This window comes from Lonchura striata, chromosome 1A (genome assembly GCF_050655825.1).
Source record: "Lonchura striata isolate lonStrDom1 chromosome 1A, ASM5065582v1, whole genome shotgun sequence".
Classification (NCBI taxonomy): Eukaryota; Metazoa; Chordata; class Aves; order Passeriformes; family Estrildidae; genus Lonchura; species Lonchura striata.
Genome location: NC_140741.1, coordinates 2986462 through 3007105, shown reverse-complemented (window position 1 = coordinate 3007105; position 20644 = coordinate 2986462). Strand labels below are relative to the sequence as shown.

General features: G+C 41.4%; 1 protein-coding gene and 1 long non-coding RNA gene across 3 annotated transcripts in view; one reads left to right on the top strand and one right to left on the bottom strand.

Annotated features, from left to right (window-relative positions):
- PHF21B (PHD finger protein 21B) overlaps positions 1-20644 on the top strand; it is a 160433-nt gene that overhangs the window by 65367 nt on the left and 74422 nt on the right. The gene's annotated exons all lie outside the window — the stretch shown is intronic.
- LOC146763349 (uncharacterized) overlaps positions 1-20644 on the bottom strand; it is a 53612-nt gene that overhangs the window by 8443 nt on the left and 24525 nt on the right. Inside the window, exon 2 of one of the 2 annotated variants that reach the window (XR_014952285.1) lies at positions 11284-16750. This is a non-coding gene — a long non-coding RNA (uncharacterized LOC146763349). The remainder of the gene's footprint in view (positions 1-11283; positions 16751-20644) is intronic. The other variant, XR_014952284.1, reaches the window with a different exon arrangement.

The following is a 20644-nucleotide window of genomic DNA, read 5'->3' as shown; positions in this document are numbered from 1 at the left end:
GGAGAGTTTTTTAGGAATCCCCAGTGCTTTCCCCTGCTCATATCAGTGGGAACACTTGGCCACTCTGGAAGACGAAGCTTTGTGTCGGAAGAAAGCACACCACCCCTTGCCTTGAGTCTGGTGTAACCTCACAAAGGTGAGCCAGTGTACAGCTTGGAGGCTTTCATGCTATGAAAATCTACCAAAGCCCAGCTGGAGGTATTTCCAGGAAAATAGGAACCTGTCCTTCACCTTTGGGCATGTGGCTGCTGACTGTGCATTGTCTCAGATGTTCCCAGGCAGCATTAGTTGTAGGTGCAATCTGATAGGGGCCCATCCTCAAAGCTTTCTTGCTTCCCACCCAAAAGAGCCCCAGACGTGTTGGGGTTTCAGCTTGGATTCTGTTGAGTGGGGCAAGCACAGGAGGATTTCTAGCAGTGCTGGTCAGACATTCCCTTGGCAGCAGTGCCTGCACTGTGCACACCCAGCAGCGTGCCAGGCTCTGTTTCTGTCAGCTGTATGCAAATCCTGGCGCTGATGTTAATGCCAGCTTGGTTTTCATAGCCTGGTGACAGCAACAGCCCTCAATATTAAACACAAGTACACGTACACAGTTACAGCAATGATTACTCTAGATGTTCAGCTAGTCATAATATTTGCACTTGGCATGATAAGGAGCTTTGAATGATAATAGCACTATAGTAGAAGCTTGTTAAAGTGACAGTAACCCTGGTGTCACTATGGAGTGGTGCACTGGCACGTGAGTTCCTACAGCTTTCCCACAGATTACTTCTCTCCGTTTGCTGAATGCAATGTGTAGAAAGTGCTTCAGGATCCTATGTGAAACCCTCTAAACTTCTTTTCAGAATTTCATCTGCTCTAAGGCTATTTTAAATGCGGGCGAACCCAATAGGAAGAAATGACAATGTCTGACTCAATTCAGAAGGCTGAATTATTTCTTTATGATACCTTTGCTAAAATACATTAATATGCAATATAAAAGGAGGATACTAAAACTATGTACTACTTTGACTCAATTTCTAACTCAAGTCGTGCCCCTCTCTGAGAGCCCAGCCCCAGGTGGGTTGGATTGGCCATCAGGCTCAAACAATCCTCACCTGAATCCAATCAAGCACTCACTCCAGGTAAACAATTCTCCAAACACATTCCACATGGGAAAAACAAGGAGCAGAAATAGAAATTGTTTTCTCTTTCATTTCTCTCTGTGCACCTCTATGAAAAATCCTGAGAAGGAGAGAAATGTGCTTGCCACACTAAGGCAGCAATGAGACATGAGAAGGAGTGTAGTTTAGTGAAACAAGTGAGTCTTGTTTCATTAAAATAATCCAGTCCTGATGTAGGATAATCATCTCAATAGATAGTGCTTTCATTTACTGACAGCAAGGAGGCTCTCAGCCCCTATTCTGCTTCTTTGCCTAGTACCATCTGCAAAGGGGAGCAAGTAAGAGCCACACTGTCATGTCATGGCAGCATTTTGTGTTTTGTCTTTTTGTTTTGGCTAAAGTGAAACTTTAGCAGAGGAGTAACAGCAACCGTCCCAAACCCTGTGTCTTTTTCCAAAATGTAACCATGCAGACTGGCTTTTATTTTAGGAATTTAATTGTGTCAGTAAGACCTAGGATATTTCTGCTGGCAAGTGAGCAGAAATCAAGGTTAGTGCTTGGGTGCCATTGCACCCATGTAAATCTGAGCCAGCAATGCTCCACTTCCCAAAGTGGCATGGTCCAGTCAGAGTTCTAGTTCTAGGTTCTCCATCAGAACTCTGAATGCCTCATTAATGCAGGATCATCTTCATGCAGTTACAGCCAAATCTGTCATCACCTGGATGCTGCTCCTCTTCTCAGGCCTTCCTTTGTGTGCACAGCTGCAAAACCTTGCTCTGTGCTTCACTTGGGAAATACTCAACCCATTATAGTGTCTACTGGCCCTTTGGATTTTGGAAAGGGATGGAAACGTTTCAGTGGCCGAAATACTGTGATAGCTGTGTTATTGTCTTCAGGTTCTGCCAGGAGGATCTGCAGAAGCACTGTGTTTTTGTAGCCCCAGCTTTTGCAGTCATGCACCACTCCTGTCTGATGTGCATAAGGGACACTGACTGCAGTGCTGGGCAACAGGATGTGGAGAGAGAGCTCCTTGGTAAACAAAATTAAATATATGCCTGAAAACATGTAAATAGCTACAAAAATGCTAAAAATATGTAATTATATAAGTATATGGAAGACTGTTAAATGAATGCTCTTGAATTTTTTGTTTTTAAAGTGCCTTTTTATATCCAGGAGACTTCTCTGGTAAGAAACAGGCACTTTTGAATTAGTCTTTAATTTGACCCATCTTCAGGAAAGCTCTTCCCATGCATTAATGGAACCTTATGGATCACCCAAGCTATTTGTCAGGGATTTTAACACCCATGTCTCCTCTTCCACAGCCACCTTTCTGATGCAATTAAGAACAAGAGGGATGCAGGAATCATAGGACTTAGCCCAGAACAAACACTAATGAAACAAATCTAGTGATTTTAAATGGATGTCTTGTTAAAGCTGATGTTCTACAAATAATAATCACATTTGGTGCAGGCTGTATTGGCAGATAATGTGCCTTTAATGCCATCTTATGACTTTTTCTTCTTTGCATCAGATATAACAGGGATTGGAGCCCATTATTTGCCTAGGAAACCCATAGAAGTCCCTAACTAAATGTAGTCACCAGGTATCCTTATCCAGGAGAAAAAGTTGCTCCTTGAAGACATTTTGTTGAACATTTAGTGTACATTTTTATTCTAGTTCTGTATTTAATACGCATTATTTCAATTTCCATATATATTGTATGTGTGCTTCTTTTAAAAGTTTGGAACAACTGTTTTTTTAAATTGAGTTTCAATTTTGTTATACTTTTGAAAAAAAAGTAATAGGCAATTCATTTAGGTTAAAAAAGAATATGTGAGGAGTTTGTATTTGAGAAAAGACAGAACATTCTGATTTGAGACTATCATTTGCATAGTTTGTTGTAAAATTCCAAAAACATGGAGCAGTTAAACTGTGGGCCAGTAGATATTTCTTTGTCTAGACAAAAATCAAATGAGGCATTGACAAGATACTTGTTTTATCCTTTTCCATCTTGAGTGCATGTGTATGGCTACTTAACTAATGCTAGAGGTTGAGGGTGTCTATTAAATGTCACAAAATTCAGTGTGTTCATGCAGATTAATTATGTTAGTATTTTTCACTTCAAGTTCATTTATGTTACAATATCGTGCTTATTTCAAAATCACTAAAGCATTACAGGGTGATGGTAACTATCCCAGAAATAATTATTATGAGAAATAGAGTTAAAATATTAAAGTTTGGAAGTGTATCAAGCATGTCTTAATATGGAATTGCAGCATTTAGCCATATTTAAGTCAGTATTCAAGCGATGTCTGGCCTTAGCCATCCAGTTGGGGTTTCTAGTTTCCTGTTTGCAGTACTAGCTGTGATTGACCTAGTTTGTTTCAAAACACAGGAGGCTTTTGTCCTTTCTTATTTTTATATTTGTGTTGGTGTTATCAGTTCAGGATGGAATAAAGGTGACCTGATTTTCTGTCACATGCCATGCCAAAATGCACAAGAGAGATTGTACCACCTGCAACTGCTGTGATAGCATTGGCAGTGGCATTTTAAGACAACGGGAACACAAAATCACTACTTCCTTTTTCTCGCTTCCTAGGAATTGTGACAATTCCTATGGATGTCAGTCACAGCTCAAGATTCTTTCTCCTGCTTTTTACAGAAATACAGATAAAAAAGCATGTGTCCAATCCTAAGATCTTAGCCTAAGTTACCTTAATTTATAATAAAAATCTTAATGCAGGGTTATTATGGTCTGAAATAATACAATTATGTACCTTTAAAAGGAACTGACTTCTAGACAAGTGTAATAATATATTTTTGTATGAATAATAAAATTAATTTTAAAATAAGGAAAGGGAATTGTGTTGTTTGCAGTTGTGAAACACCAGTACTGAAACTCTAGTAAAGATATACTGGTTTTGCAATGGTTGACTTTTGGTGAAGAGGGAAAATGTCAGCCACCTAAGTGATTTTTCTTTGAGGAGTACTAGCAACTTCCTCTGTACCTGGCAAGGCCAGCAGCAGGTTAGCTCTGAGGATGGGTGTGGCAAGCACATTTCTCTCTCTCTCGGGATTTTTTATAGAGGTGCACAGAGAGAAATGAAAGAGAAAACAATTTCTATTTCTGCTCCTTGTTTTTCCTATGTGGAATGTGTTTGGAGAATTGTTTCCCTGGGGTGAGTGCTTGATTGGATTCAGGTGAGGATTGTTTGAACCTGATGGCCAATCCAACCCACCTGGGGCTGGGCTTGAGAGAGGAGGCCAGGAATCGTGAGTAAGAAAGGTATTGTAATGTTTATTTTAGTTCTTATCATTCTTCATTTAATTATTTTAATAATATTCTTTATACCTTTTTAAAGTTTTGAGCCTGTTGTTGCCCTTAAAATATCCTTATCTCTCCTCATAAGCTCAATTTTTAATCAATTTTTTTACCTTCTCTGCTCAATTAGAGCAGAAGAGGATGAGTAGATTATTTTTGTGAGTGCATTGGTGTTTGGCCAACAGTCAACCCACTGCACTTGAGCATTCTGGAGTCTTTTTTTAAGGAGTAGTAACTTGGCTCTGAAAACCATGCCGGGTAATGTGTTACTTTTATCATCCTGTCTCTCCACTGGGCAGTTTGCAGTCAGTGTGTGCTACAAGCTCTAGCTGGATCAGCTTAGTGGAAAGAGCATGTTTTAAAGCAATTTTTTCCTGAGCACAGTGTTCTTTAATACTTTTCCTGAATAATTAGTTGTAGTTTAAAAGTCACAGCCCAAGGCTTCCAGAGCTCAAGGAGTGTTGGACACAGGATGGGATGGTTGGGGTGTCCTGAGCAGGGCCAGGAGCTGAACACAATGATCCATGGGACTCCCAGCTCAGGACATTGTATATTATAGGATTCTAAGTGTTCCAGTCCAGGATTATCTGAGTCAGAAGCAGCATGTTAGTCAGATCTGTGCTTTGCTACCCAGTTGGCTGAGACAGAGGTTTGCAGAGCTGGGGCAGCTCAAGACAGCAGTGCTGCTCAAAAATGCACTGCCTACAAAGGGTGGTTCTCCTAAAAGCTTCCTTTATCTGGCTTGTGATTCAGACTGGTGCTGGAATCCAAGGACTGATGTTCACATAGGTTTTGAAAATATTTCTCAGTATTGCTCTGTTGCCATTGGTGTTAGGAGCTGAAATGGATGCCAGGATGTTGACTGGAGAGGAAAGCAGGGGCATCACTAGAGATGCCAAGAGCTATAACTTTCCTTGGGAGGTCAAGAAAAGTTTGGGTCAGCTAGGAAATTTTATGGAGAAATATTGCTGTTTGCCAGAGACCACAACTCCCAACAATGCCTTGAAGATTTATATCTCTTTGTTTATCCAGCTTTGGTAATTTCTGACATCTGTGCGTGGTCAGCCCATTACAGTAGTCTGTGATTATTCTAGCACCCTTCTCAGCTGCAATATCCACAGGAGGTTTTCAGTGGTGTTTTATTGTGTAAGTGCAAAAGGAAGTGTGGCTTTTGATGTAGTTGCTGCTTTGAGGGGAAAGCAGGGAGAAGAGATGTAAATGGTACCAGCAGGTTGGGCTTAGAGCGTTTGGATGGTGGGTGTGTGTGGCCAGGTGATGAGGAATCAGTCAGTGGCTAAAATTCCTGTGGAAGGAGAAATTCAGTCATTTCAGTGCCCCTTCAGTTAGTGTGCCCCCAAGTCTGTTGTGCTGCTTGTGCATCATCTCCCCTGAATAGCCTGGCTTCTCTTACCAAGGAGGGCCTTGGGACAGTGGATGCCTGGTGCTGGGTTCGTGCAGTGTCTCTGATGTGGGGCTTGGTCTCAGCTGAGGTCTCCCAAATGCAATCCAGGCTCAACCACAGCTCCCCAGGCCCTCCTTGTCCTGGCAGGTCCACGGTGGCACAGGGATGCTCATTAGGACAACATCCTTCATAGCATGCTTTAAGTGTTGGTCAGGTGGTTAACTAGATGACTATGAAAGGTTCTCTTCAACCAAAAGAATCATATTCTCTTCTAGTCTAGTCTAGTCTATTCTGTTCTGTTGTTGAATAGCCCCTTATTCTGTGGAATGCAGAATAACAGAAGATGCTGATTTCACATACATCATTACTAGGGGGGGTCATGCTCGAATTCTGTGAGTAAAGCTCATGTTAATCTTCTGCTTAAGCATGAAGACAAATGTGTATTGTATGTGTGTGAAAGGTGGGGCTCTGCAGGGGTTCTTGTGGCTCGAAGAATGCCACAAGCAAAGCATTGTACAGCCAAACACTGTGTCCATCTTCCATTTTCTCATCAGTAACTGTGGGCAAATCTTCACAGGTCTCTGGCCTCCATGTCCCCATGTGCTGCTGAGGATAATGGAGCTCTGCTCTAATGTGGTGGTGTGCAAATGCTTTGAGATGCTTGCATTGCACCCAAGTTTTTCTAGCATGCTCCATTTTCCCTTTAAACATGGGAGGTGCCTAGTGTATCACAAGTTTTTGTGGGCACACCTTTTCTGTACACAGTCAATTCCATCTCGTATACAAAAGAAGAGAATAAAGGATGAAGAACATGTTACATCTGGGAATCTATTGATTGAAAGGGGAGCTAGGCCAGAGCACTCATGCTTTTATTAATAATCCTGACAGTTCAGTATGAATGGAGAATGGCTTGTAAGTAGGTTTGCAACCATTATTGATTGTTGTCATTTTCAGTATCAATTATCTTTCTACCTGGGGGGAAAAACACAGTCCAGAAGCTCCTCAGCAATGCTGAGCAAAGCCTCTGGCCTGTCTTTCTGCTTCTGCAGGGAGGATGGAGCTGCTTCTCACGATGAAATGGAGCCCTGTCAGCTGGGTGGGTTGGGCTTTTAGTACAGTGTTGCTGGCTGTGGTCTCCACCTCCTGCGTGGCATCTGAGTTCATTGACTGTCATTCCAGAAAGGATACATCCTTTTCTTTTTTGAACTCCTTCCCAGTATAAATTTATGAAAAAAAACGGGGCTAAATCCTTATGTCTTAGATGGACAGCCAGGATTAATGGTTGTTATTTTTCTTTTGAAAAGAAAACATATCTGTCACTCACCCCTACAATCAATGTTGTAAAAAGCCATACATATAATGGCATGGAACAAATGAGAATATCATGGTATGAGCTAACAGAACTGAAATACAAAATACACAAAACTCTTTTAAAAAGTCTCTGTGATTTCAACAGCTGGCAGTACTGATGGCTCAACACATCTGTAAGATCAAGGTTGTTTACAAACAGATTAGAGAGCAAAGGAAAGGTGTGTTTTAAAAACAGCAGCAAAGTCTGAGTCACTCTTCAGCTGTGGTGACATTGCTTGTAAAGGAATTTAGTGGGTGGCTGTTTCAGAGAAGAAAACCCCTGTGATTTGTGTTTGTGAGGTCACTGCACCTCCATCAGCATCCTGGGAGAGCAAAGCTGCTGGGAGCAGTGGCTTTGGAGCTCTAGAGGGCATTCCAGAGACTGGGCAGTATTGTTCCTTTGTCTCCTGCATTCAAAACAATAACATTTCTGGAGAAGAAAAAAAAAATCCTCAAATGCCTGGGATTTTTTCAGAGCCTTTTGCAACAAGGGCATTTTGCTGAAGTGGTGCTGAGTATTGAATTTTTGCCTAATGGAAGTTTCCTTGAATCCAAGAAGATAAAGTGTTTCTAGTAAATAATAAGACAGACAAAAGCAAGCTATTTTTTCCCCTTGGTCAACTTCTGCTAGATGTTAAGGTTTTGGGTTTTCCACCATTTCTGTTTTGATTAGTATGGAACATCTCATTCCACAGTGGCTTTTTTTTTTTTTTTTTTTTTTTTTTTAAAAGAACAAAGACCCCCTCTGACCTGGATTTGGATGCATCTGTGACAGCTGACTTCACTGGCTGCCAGCTGAGCATAGTACATTTAATTGATGAAATAATAATGATGTACCATGCCTGAACTTGCTTTGGTGGACCACTTGAAGCAGAAGCCAGAGTTAATCAGGCCAGTGCTGCAGCATCCCAGTGGTCGTGGTCCATCCACTGACTAGTGCATGGAAGATATCAGCTTCCCAATCACATCCCCAGTTAGATGCTTCATTCCCATCTAATACTCTCCTCTCCTTCCTTTAATTAATAGCCAAACTGAAAGAATCGCTAACTCTTTTTTTAAAAAAAAAAAAAATAAATTTATGCATCCTCTTAACTGCCCAGAGCATTAAGATAATTAAAACAGAGCTTTCCTTTTCTGAACTGTCTCAGTGGAGAGACAGGCTAGGGTAGAACTGCTGAATAGATTCACTGGCAGAGCAATCTGTCTGCCCTGGCAGTTCTTTAGTCTGATGACTGAGGCATGTTCCCTCCAGGAACCCAAACCTGCATGTTCTTAACTTCCAAACTGCGTTTTCATTGATAACTGTGGCTCCAGCCCTGCAGTTTTTACACGGGGAAAATCTCAGCAAACTCTGTATCAAAACTCAGCCTTTTTGTGTGCTTTCATAAAGATTAGTGGAATACACCAATGGTTGGTTTTTGTAGTGGTTTGATGAGGATTTGTAGGGGGTTTTATATTGATTACTTAATTTTACACATTGGTTTAATGCTATGAAAGGGAACTTCTAGAAGATAAATAGTTTGCCTCTGAAGTCCCCCCACCCAGGTATTCTTTGCCTTGAACATTGGGATTTTGTTGTCAGGGCCAGTGTGGAAAGAATAAGTATGGGATGTGGAAGAAGAAAATGTTTTCTGAGGCACTGTGTCCAGTGTCCAGCAGCATTATGACAGCATGTCAGTGACTGGAAATTGATTTGTCAGTGCTTGAACTGAGTGAAATGGAAGCAAATGGTAGGAAGAGTGAATATTAGTGACTTAAAATTGATTTCTTATTAGCCTTGTTATCTTAGTGTGTTAGCATGAATGAGGCATTCCCCATAACCACACAGCTTTCAGTTGACAGTATTTGTTTTGCAAATGCAATCTTATAGTACAAAAAAATACATGTGTTACTCCATTACTTTTAGTTTCATACACATCCTGTAAATATGCCAACAGCATCCTAATAGGGACTAAGTTCCATCTGGCATCAAGTCTTGCCCCTCACACAAACTCATCAGCCTGTGCAGCCTGCCTACTAGGACATCCCTTATCAGAGCATCTTGCTTATTTATTATTCTCCACTCAGCCCTGTGGTTCTCTGAGAGTACAGAATGAAGTCAGAGGATTCTGAGATGCTGCCTCAAGACTGAGGCAGCTGATTTTCTATAGAGCTAAGGAATTATGACAAAATAAAGTGTCACTTTGACACTCTGCTTCTCCTGGCTTTCAGGCTGTGGTGCAAGTTCAAGCAGCCTTCAGGTCACTGTCCTGGCTGGAAACTGAAAAAGGCACAGACTCTGCCTTGCAGAACTGTGCTGAAGTGCATTTTTCAAAATACAGAACAGGTTTATATTTGTGGAAATATCATAGGACCAGTAAAGCTTCCCATGTTTTCAGCTCTGAGAAGTCTGTTTTTAAATCAGCTGAAACAGAACTTTCAGATTTGGAAAAAGAGAGTTTGGAAGGGAAAGGCTGGCAGCAGAGTTTTGACAATGGCTTTAGCGTGGAGTTGTGCTTTAGCTCTTACAAAAAAGGACTGGGTAGATGAGCAGGTGACAGGGGTGCAGAGGTGGTGACAAGATGGTATAACCAGCAAGGTATAAACACCTCCTTGCTGGAGAGGATATTCAGTGCTCAAGGAGCCTCATGTTTCACCTTCTGATGGTGTGAAATTATCTGTTTGGAACTGAGGACCTTAGAAAGCCAGGTTTTGAAGTTTCTATTTAGCATTCACGCTATACTGTTAAATAATGGAGAATCAGGGAAAGCAACAAAATGTCTTTAAACCCCTTCCATGGTACCTGAAGTGATTCTTCCCTTCACATAAAGCAAGGATGTGCCTCTCCAGTGACTGAAAAGGTTCTAAAAATGTACAACCTGTCTTAGAGTGCAAGAAGGGTGAGAAAAATATTGAGAAGCAGATAGGAAAACTTTAGTCAGATTGCAATAATACAGGAGAGAGAAGCTGGGGGGGTGGGGGTGAGGGGAAGAAAAGGAAAGCGCCTACTAAAATTGTACCTTAAATGTGAAGAAATAGTGCTTATATGAAGTGACAAGGGATCCATATCCACAAGTTACAATAATGTAGTTTTAAAATTGATTTTTTTGTGGCAGACCAGCTGAATAAAATTGCGAAGCTGTGCTTCAGTAGTGTAGTAAGTGGTGCATGTGGTGTGAAAGACAAGCTGCAGTGTGATAACAGACTATCTCCTCCATGCACAAAGAGTTCTGTACTCTGATAAACTCAACAGCAGGTGCTGGTAAATATTGGTCCAAGCTGTTTGATCATTAGAATTTAATGTGATGGTTAATCATATTGAGTTTAGTCATTCTTTCTACTGAATTTATTGGTTTACTTTTGGAGACGTTCCTGTGGAATTACTATCCTATATGAGTTACAGAATTACTGGGGACTCTGTTGAGATCTAAGGGCATGAGTGAGAGGTTGGTGTTGGTGAGAATAGAATCAGCTTTTGCTTCTCTCTGACTTTCATGGTCAGTTCTAGACACAAGAATCTCTGCTTTTGTAAAAATCTGAGTTTTTGGCAGGACTAGGAACAGAACAAGTTCTGCCACGGTTCATCGATCACCCCAAATTCACTTGGAGAAATTTTGGCTTGTGTTTGTCATGGGGGTGGTTCCCTCATGTCTCCCCCCTTTCTGTGGCAGAGCTGCCCTGCTACAAAGGGGCAGCATGGCCTCAAGATCAGCTGTGCACACAACTGTGGTTCTTGCTGTGCACACCCAAAGCACTGCCTTTCATTTTCAGATATTTGCCACGTGTTTTTTCCTACTGTAGTTTACAGACATCAACAAGACCTTCTAGGGTTGTTTTTGTTTGTTTGTTTGTTTGTTTTTTGTTTGTTTTTTTGTTTTGTTTTGGTTTTTTTTTTTTGGGGGGGGGTTTCTTTTTAATTTTTTTTTCATTGTAAAGTCTCTTGGTTGTTGAAGTGAAATTAGTGGGAAAATCACATTTACTTTGGACGTGGCTATATATCCAGCAGGTGTTCTGTCCTGTTGGCTGATGTGAGGTCACATATCCTGTTACTGCAATTCCAAGAGTAGATTGGGGAGATACTCCAAGTTGTCCCACAATGTTGATATGGTTTAGTGATTTACACTTACAGTGGCAGTGATGGGTTGATCACTGGGGACTGGATCCAGTGACTGGATAGTGTTAAAGGTCCCTTCCAACCTTGATGATTCTGTGTTCTCTGTTGACAAACAGGGATTAGAATGAGATGAAACAAATATTTTACTGCTTGTGATTTAACCCAGGTGTTATACCCAGACCAAAGCCCTTATTTAAAATGCTGGGACTCTGAGGATTTTATTGCTGGTAGCCATCGTGGTTTTATCACAGATCTTACAGTGGTGAATACTTTTCAGATGAAGGCTCAGCTTTTGTCAGCAAACATTACACTTTCATTTTAAACAAAAGTTTTTAGCTTGTCTGGTGGTAGAGAGAAGCTCAAAAACTTAATTCCTTTACAGGAGCTGTCCTGTAAGTATTTTCCTCACATCTTAACGTTTTCAAGCTCATTTCTGTTCCTATGTGTGTGGGAAGAGGCTTGGTCTTGCATTTCTGAGTGTTTGGAGCTGCCAGTGTTGCTTTTTATGTACCACTGCAAGACTGTAATCTGAGGTTTTTAGGCTTTTAATTCTCAATTAAAGAGGGAACAAGCACCTTTCAAATTTGATCTCTGTCTTCATACCAGCTTGTGCCCTCACAGCCCATGTGATGATTCCTTTGAAAGCAGTGCAAGGGGTAAGGTTCTTTTGAAGGGAAAGAAAAATTTCTGAAATCCGTGAAAGAATTTAGAATGATCTATGTTGTGTATTCTGAAGGCTTCCCTGAAGTGGAAGTAAGGTAGTGAGAAGACATGAAGGGAAGCTTTTCATTTTCAAATTGCAGTCACAGCCATAGCAATTTATTACATCCAGCTTGCTATTTTTGCCTGTGATGTTTGGAGAAATAAACTCCTTTTAAAATGTAATTTCCAGAGTACTCTTTGTGGTGTCTGCAGTGATTCTGGCTCTATAAATGCTAGGAAATATTGGAAAGTCAAACAGGTATTCTTTCTGGTGCCAGTCAGGTGGGAACTTTGTCAGAGTTCATCATGTCCCTGCCAAGTTGTTAGTTTTTATTCTGGCCATGGTAACTTGAAACAGTATTAAGGATGAAAATTTTCAATGCTCACTTCCTACTGGTGCTGACTTCTTAAATGCAAAACTATTAATAAGAATTTGAGAGTGGAGTGGCCCATAACAGGTACAGGGAAAAGGCGTTGGAGGAGGGAGTTGAAACTCCACTCAACCTCCCACAATTTGTGGCTCAGGAACTTCCTGAGCTAGAGGTGATCTTTCTTTCATGTACTAGTCCTTAGCAATGCCTTTATTTAAAATTCAACTAATCATTTGCCTACTTGGACTTGAAATAATTTTGGAGGCGTATTTATATTGGAGGCCAGGGATAACTCAGAATATATTTCTAAGTATGGATCACCACAGGCAGCACATCGAGCTGTGCTCAGAAACATGAACCTGTATCAGCTGCCTTCGTTATGGTATTACACTTAAGGGGAGAAAGTGAGATGGGAAAATTAAACCCCCCAACCAATTAATGAAACAAAAGGAGTAGACTGTGGATTTATAGCCAGATTTTCCAAAGCATCAATGCTCAAAGCTCACACTGCTGAATAGCTGGATTTTCTAAGCAGCTCAGTGCCGACTTGTGAAGCCTTTTTAAAAATCTGCCTTAGACCCTTAGTGAGGGGTTTCTGAACACTTGGCCTGTAGGTTTGCAGGCTCAGGAGTAATTTCTTGTGCTCTTTGGCCTCTTCCAATGAGCTCCATGTTGTTGAGGTGATGGGGCAGAGCAGGGGGAGGGAGTTGAAGGCAGAGGAAGTAAAGCCTGTGTGAGATTGACCCCACTGGGCATGGACCTTTGACTGGGTGAGGGGGTTACTGCTGCTGCTGTCCCAGCCAAAGGTTCACTGTTCCTGCCTGGAGACCTGTGCTCTCTTCACAGAGGGACTTTTCTTGTTATCTGTTGCTGGAAGTTTGGAGAAGCTGGCTGTCACATTACAACTCACCATCCTCACAGCACACTTTCGCCCAGCTATTTTCAAATCCACACTTCTGTGCAGTGTTCATGGACTTGCTGAGGGATTTTCCAATGATTTGCAAAGCATGGGTGCATCTTGGAGCAGTTTGAGGTGCCAGATCAGCCAGAGGTACAGACAACCCATGGGCCAGCACCAGATCAGGCTGGAAATGAAAAATGTAGAGCAAACCCTTGCTAAATCATCACTTGACCTACAGATCCCTGGAGGAGCACTTCTATCCAGCCATGTAGGTGTGGTGCACCTCTTCCTGCCTCTTCCCATGGCCATGATAAGATGGATGGAGGAGTGGGATTTTCCTGGTTTTCCACTCGGGGAGCAGGGCTTTGTGGTTTACTGCTGCCACAGATCAGCAGCAAATTATTAACAGCAAAGGGGAGGCTGAGATTTGATTCTCTTCCAACGTGGATGCTGAGGAGTACCCACAGTGCTTGGGGCAAAGATCCAATCTGGCTCTCTGTTGTTAGAGCTGGGGTTTCCACATGGGGTCATTAACACACACATAAATATAAACAACAAACACAGGATTTATAGTGACTCATATTCAAAGTGTAGGTGAACAAAAATTGATCTTTTAGCAGGAAGAAGGCTCCTCAGTTATGGGCACAATCTTATTTTCAAATAGCTACAAATATTAAATTACTCAACTCATTAATTGACTGTTCAGCTTTATGAGGATAAGCATCTGACTATGAAATCTCTTTCTCTCTTATTCTGCAGTACTGCCTCCCCCCTCCTCTTTTGTGTTTAGACCTTGGAAATTCAATGCACTATAAAAGCCATTAGAATTCTCTGGTGTTGTGAAGCTTAAAATCTTTGTAGTATCAAGCTTGTTATTCCAGTATGTCAATTTAATAAAGATTAGAAATATTTTTGGTCTGGTTCAAAAATTTGAAGACAGAAATTTCTAAATGAAGACCAGAAAAGTTTTTTTTGTTTGGTGCAAATGCCTATGACAGGACCTACAGATTGAAGGGATTGTGATGGAAAATGGAGATAAAACTTCAGAGATATTTTTGTTAAGCGTGCCTGTTTTTCAACCAGATCTTTACACATTAACAGATAGCAAAGTATGATACTCTGTGTGCTCTGCAATGACATACACAACACATGGATTTCCAAACAAGCATATGCAAACACATGATTAACAAAGCAGATTGTTACTCAAATTAATCCAAAAGCAGATTTTTCACTAAACTACTTATGGCAAATGAAAGTACATTTTGTAAAACTTTCTGTATCTGCTGTGTAATTTCACATATTGTGCTGTTGCCTTGGGGCTGAGCTGTTTCTGGCTGTGCATGTGAGTAGAGAGGACACTTTTTTGTGTGCTCACATCTGTGTTTGGAAGTTGTGGCTGCAGTCAGTGGGGAGCAAGGAGGGAGGGATGTGCAGAGCACAGGAGGAGCCCTAAGCAGGGCAATGGAGGAACAACTGCTTCATTTTTCTGCAGGCAGAAATTCCCAGCAAAAAAAGAGTGGAAGAAGCCATCCAGAGGCATCTCCCTACAAAGCTGCCTTGGTCCCAAACCACAGATGAGCTTTCTTTCATAGGTGGAAAGACTGAAGTCTTTGTGCTCACCTGATGATGCTCTGTTCCAACTTCCAGTTGGTGCTCACTTGCCTACCCCTCTCCTGCAAATATTTCCTCCTGGGGAGTCACTTCAGTGCCAGTCTGTATACAAGCCAATATTCCTTTGAGCTGTGTGGTGATTGAGGCAGACTTGGCCCCCAGTTCCATCTCAGCATGAGAGGGGATGAGAGAGAGTTGAATACTCAGCCTAGTCGTGCCTTTTCTTCTAATTTCTGACCTTTAAGTGAAAGCTGAGCTGTCCATGGCAGGACAGTAATGAGGTCTCCTAGATTTCAGTAACTGCTGGTCTATGGAGAAACCCCATTTTTCAGGAGGAAGGGGTTTCAATGCAAAGTCTCTCTCATCAGGGAGTTGAAGTGCATATTTTTGTTCACCTCAAACAGTGATAACAAAAAGCAAAAGGTTGTAGCATGATGGTTAAAAGGGAGCAATAGCATTGCTGGTTTTTTCTCCTCTAGAAGCAGGGCAAAAATTACCTGTCTTCATTTGATGAAGTCTTGTGTGGTAAAAAAGAAATTAATGTCACCAAAATGTTTATGGGTGCCCCCCCCCCCCACCTCTACCTGTGTAATGCCTTTTATGTAAGTAACCCAGCGAGGTCAAAGGAGTGGGAATTAACCCTCATTGCCCTGGACTGTCACTGGTATATCAGGTTCTCCTGGTTCCAAATGTTCTGCACCACTAGCTAGGCAGTGAGTGATCCGAGAAGAATAGAGGTGTCTTAATTACCTCACTGGTTCTCTGGAAACTCACAGTTGTCTTGTGTGTCATCACTGATAGCGAGCACTCAGGAAAGCAGGGAAAAGGAAATGGCCTCTGGTGTTCAAAATCCACCCTCTGAGAGTGACATATGACTTAAAGCTGCATGGACATTTTGCCTAATGAAGGAACCCCTTATCTTCTGAGGAGTCATAAAAACTGATAAATACCAATATTTCTGTTACTAAATGATATCATAACTGGAGCTAAATTGCCACCTGCAATGAGTAAATTAAATATTGACTATTTCATTGACTGTTAGACTTAATTTGAAGCAATCATGCAGGAGGTATAATGGCACAGAGGATGAGTGACTATTTAATCTTGTCATCCCTGGTAAGTGTTGAATAATGTGAAAAGTATCCACTTGACAGAATAAAGGAGTTGACTTTATCTTGGGTTTCTGTGCCAGGACTTCTACTTCAGAAATGTATAACAAAGCTGTTGGGAACAGCTGTTGTTGCAGGCTTGCCTCCCTGGTAATATGTCAGGATTTGGGTTCCTCAGCAGTGTGTCTACAAGACATCCAACCCAACTCTTTCCAGCAGAAATAGTTGTAGGAGCTAGCCAAGGGAATGGGTGCTTTTTCAGGAGCCTGTGTTCTGTGTTCAGAGCTCTCACTAACTACTGACTCCAAAATCCCCAACTCTCCCCTGAGAGTCCCGACACAGCTGTGCATCCAATTGCTCATTGAATCCAAACACCATCCCCAGAATCCAATCAAGCACCCACCTTGGGTAAACAATCTCCAGAGCACATTCCACATGGGCACAGCACATGAACAGAGACAATAATTGCTTTGATTCTTTCTCCTAACTTTCCCAGCTTGAAGCCTGCGAGAGCTCTCTCTGCTCTCTCTTCGACTGAGCTGAGAGCCTCCACATGGTATTTTTGCTATGTGCTCCCAATCCACGAGGAATGACAGTGAAAGTCAGAGGCAGCTAGCTCTTGAGTTGGACAGGAACAAGCTTGTTGCCATTACCCCCAGTTCCTACCTTTATTTCTGGTTTGTTTTCTTGCAAAGAAATAGCTGCAGACTGATCTTTAGTCTTCTATTCCTATATCCAACCAAGAGATCTGATATGAGTAGTTTGCTCTTTTGAGGGTACGATCACCTGTGGGTGAGAGAGGTGAAAACAAATTCCATGTTGAGGTTTGTAGCTGCTCTAATATTTATTATTATACAACTGAGGCCCAAACCCACTATTTGTGGCATAATCTGAATTCTGTTCATAGATATTACAGTGTTCTGCTGTACTGATGAGGATCTCAAAAGTCAGTGGCTTTGTCTGGGTAAATGCTTATGATCTTTTTTAAGTTTCATTTGATCATGGTCCCTCAGTTAAGTTAGTCTACTGATATTTATTTCATATGTCTAATACAGGCCTCAAATCCACCACTCAGTTTCAATTTAAGATAGAATTTGAGGGCTGGAAGTGGACTGGCATAGCAAACCAGGTTGAGCACTGGCCTCCTGCATGTGCTGAATTTCACTCTTTCCTTATTTATCTGAAATGACTTTGAAATTCTTGAGAATCTGAGTACAAATTGAGAAGGAAACAACAGACTGAGGGATTTGAAGAACAAGTTCAGTGAAAGATTTACTCAATGACTGAGTAAAGATTTTAGAATTTTGTGTTGCCCAGAAGAGAGTGTCTGTATGGGAAAAGTATTGACAAACAAATTTACCCATCAGTAAGACTGGTCTGTTCTGGATTGCAGTGCTCCAAATTGTTCACCTATTCTCAGAGGGAAGATCTACTCCATCTAAGAAATATTCCCTCCTGAAAACATTCAGGGGCTTTAATTGCATTAAATTAAATTCACCGTGGCTGCATTGTGTTTCAAGACAGCTGATAAATTAATAAATTAGATGAGCTAAAAGGGACTAAAAGTGAATATGGAAAAAAAACCCACTAAAAACATGAACTTACAATACAATTAGAATGCAATTAAATACATTGACTATGTTAATTTGCATAAAGCAAGGCTGCTGAGTTTTGTCATTAGTCTGAAATAAATGGATTGGGGTGAAATATATAATAAACAGTTCAGTCCTTGGGTGCAGCTGAGAAGCAGGAGAATTTCTGGTAACATGAGAGAACCTCAGTTCAGAGTGCATCAATAGCCAAATAAGCCAAAACTCTGGGTCCCACTTTTCAGTGAGCAAAGTCTCTCTCTTTAAGCTCTGACTGCAGGATAAGGTGTTTACCTCTGAACATTGCCTTAGAGACTGAAGATCTTCCTAAAAATCACTTTACAGCCCTCCCCATACCTTATTGTCCCACCTACCATGAGGAGACCTAAGCATTTAGGGGCTTCAGCAGATAAAGAACTTGTTGTTTTCCAGCTGAAAACACATTTCAGAATTATGATTTCCAGAGCAGCTCTGGGTTGCTGGTGCAACCAGGGAACCATGAATTTGGGCCAATTGCTTGGAAATTAGAGCCCAGTCAGAAGTTATTTAGCAGATACAGGATAAAGGGGTAAAGGTAGTACTGGCTCTTGGCCCTTTCCAAACATTTTAAAGCTGGGATATAATTGGACATTCCTTTAAAATGATGCTTTGTGTGAAATGCTGAAAAAGCATTATCAAAGGATAATCAAGATTATCAAATTCCACAGCAAGCATGCTATTCAGGAAAAACACTGATATATTCCCAGGAGACCTGTTCAAGAAGATGAATATTCTAACTCCTTTCAGACATGCCTGGCAGGAAGTAATAACTTCAGACCTAAGCAGGTTTTAATATTTTAACTGTAACAGTTGAAGTTGTTTTAAGGGAACATGCTTATCAGTAAATAGAAAAGAAAAAAAAAAAGGATAGAGTGGCTTTTTAATCTTGGAGCTCTGCAATAAATTATTAAATAACCAGGATCCAAATTTAAAATCATGAGCCACATCCTGATTTGGTGTAAATTATGGAATTCTTTTTGAGTGAATGGAATTACAGTGATTAATATCATCTGTCTCGTCTTCCTGTTTCTCAGAGGGAATAGATTTTTTTCTTAATTCTGTAATTATTCTTTGCATTTTGATAATTGGCCAGATATGATCTCAGACAACAAATACGTGTTTCTTCAAAATTGTGAATAAAACTGCTAGTGTCAAGAAAGAAAATATAATACAGGCTCACCAGAGAGAGGAAGGAAAACCAGATAATTACAATATTTGATTGCAGTTGTTTTTTCTCAGTCTTCTTTCCTTGATAGTAGACAGCTGGAATCAGACATTCTGAAATGATGACTTTAGATTAATCTTTCTTTTATGATCCTCACACAGGGTATTTTGTTTGATGTGGATGGCTGTTGCAAACTTTTTTGTGTTTGGTTTGTTGTTTGTTTGCGATTTTTTTTTGCCATGAAGTTGTATTCTATCTGTGTAATAGCAGCGAGACTGAAATGATGGTTGGAGATCTCAAACCTGGTGCTTTTTGAAGGATAGAAGGCGTTTCCATACGTGTGAGCTAGGAGTGAGCAGACAGAACAACTGAGCCATGAGGCTCAGATCAAAATCCTAGTCATGGCTTGAGAGATAGTTACCAGAATGGTGAAATGTCAGGAGCAGAAAATGCTAAAATCGTGTGTACTGAAGAGTTCTCATGATAAACCATGCCTCAGGATAGACGTGCAAATGAAGAGACACTTGGAGTGCAGTTGCTCATGGGTTAGCTAGTCGGGGCTGGCATCTCAGCTCAGTTGCTTGCAGGAAGATGACAGGACACAGTTCACATCCCCAGCATTGTGCAGGATGGAGCGAGTGTCTTCGGGGTGGGGGGCAGTGCCCTGTGCTCTGGGGGGGCTGCCAGCTGCTAGGCTGAGTCCACGTGCCACAGAACACTGATCATTTTCAATCTGGTCCCCTTAAAATGCCTCAAGGGAGTGCTCAGGATACCCCAGCAAGAGGCTTGATCTGAGCCTCCACAGGCCTGGCTTATGCCCATCTTATGCTTAAGGCTCTGATGCTGCTCTCCCTGTCTGCATTCCCAGAGTCATTACTGCTATTGTGTGAAAAGGCTGCAGCATGAGCCCCCTTCTCCTTCATGCTCCAGTTGCTAATTTTTAAAATATGCTGGAGGAAAAATAATGTGACTAATTAATTCTACTTTTTTCCCTTGCTGTTCTTTAAATGTAAGGTCAGATGTCTAATGAGAATTTCCATTGAGAATTACTCAAGGAAAATCCAGCCCAACAGTTTTTCTCCACTGTAAGATTCTTCTTAGATGAAACATTAGAAACAATTAAAATGTTTAAAAAGTTAATAAAGACCACTCTGAAGTGGGAAAAGGAAAGCCATGCTCATTTATTGAAGCGTTCAGATTGTTCTTACAGTATCCTCCAGTGTGTCCTTAATATTAATGTAATTAAGAGCAGAATTTTGCATCAATACATTCTTGGAAATCGTTCACTGAGATTTTTTGTCTTTTACTTTCCTGCATGCATTTTATCCTTCTTCAGCCCAGAGGATGAATTCTCAAGCTGGGCAGCTCTGGAAGGAATGAGGTGAAGAGGAAGGGAGGCATAAGGGGCAGGAGGCAGACGGGTGCTTGTATCGCTGCTGCTGCAGAGCCCCAGCAGCAGGTGGGAATTTGCTGCTTGGGCATTTCTTTCACAGCAAAAGGCCAGGCTGCTTTGTTGAGGGGATGCCTTCTTGACCCCCTCATCTTCCTCATGGCTGCACATGGAAGGAATCTTGGGAAAGGTACAGAGAGGAGGAAGAAGAGAGGCCAGTAGAAAGGAAAGAGGGAATGTTGTGACTGATGGGAAGAGCTGTTTGTCTCTAAAACTGTCCTAGAGGTTTGCATTTCTTGAATATGGCAGTCAAAAAATATTGCCACAAGAGAGGTGAGAAGCTTGAGCAAGACCCACTTGTGTCTCTGAACCCAGAGACACTGTGTGTTTTCACAGCTCCTGTCTTCCTCCCTCCCCAGTCTCATCTCTCCATGAAAAGCCCCATCTGTCCTGGCTATTCAAGTGGCATTTACACTTCAGTGGCCTCTGATCATCAC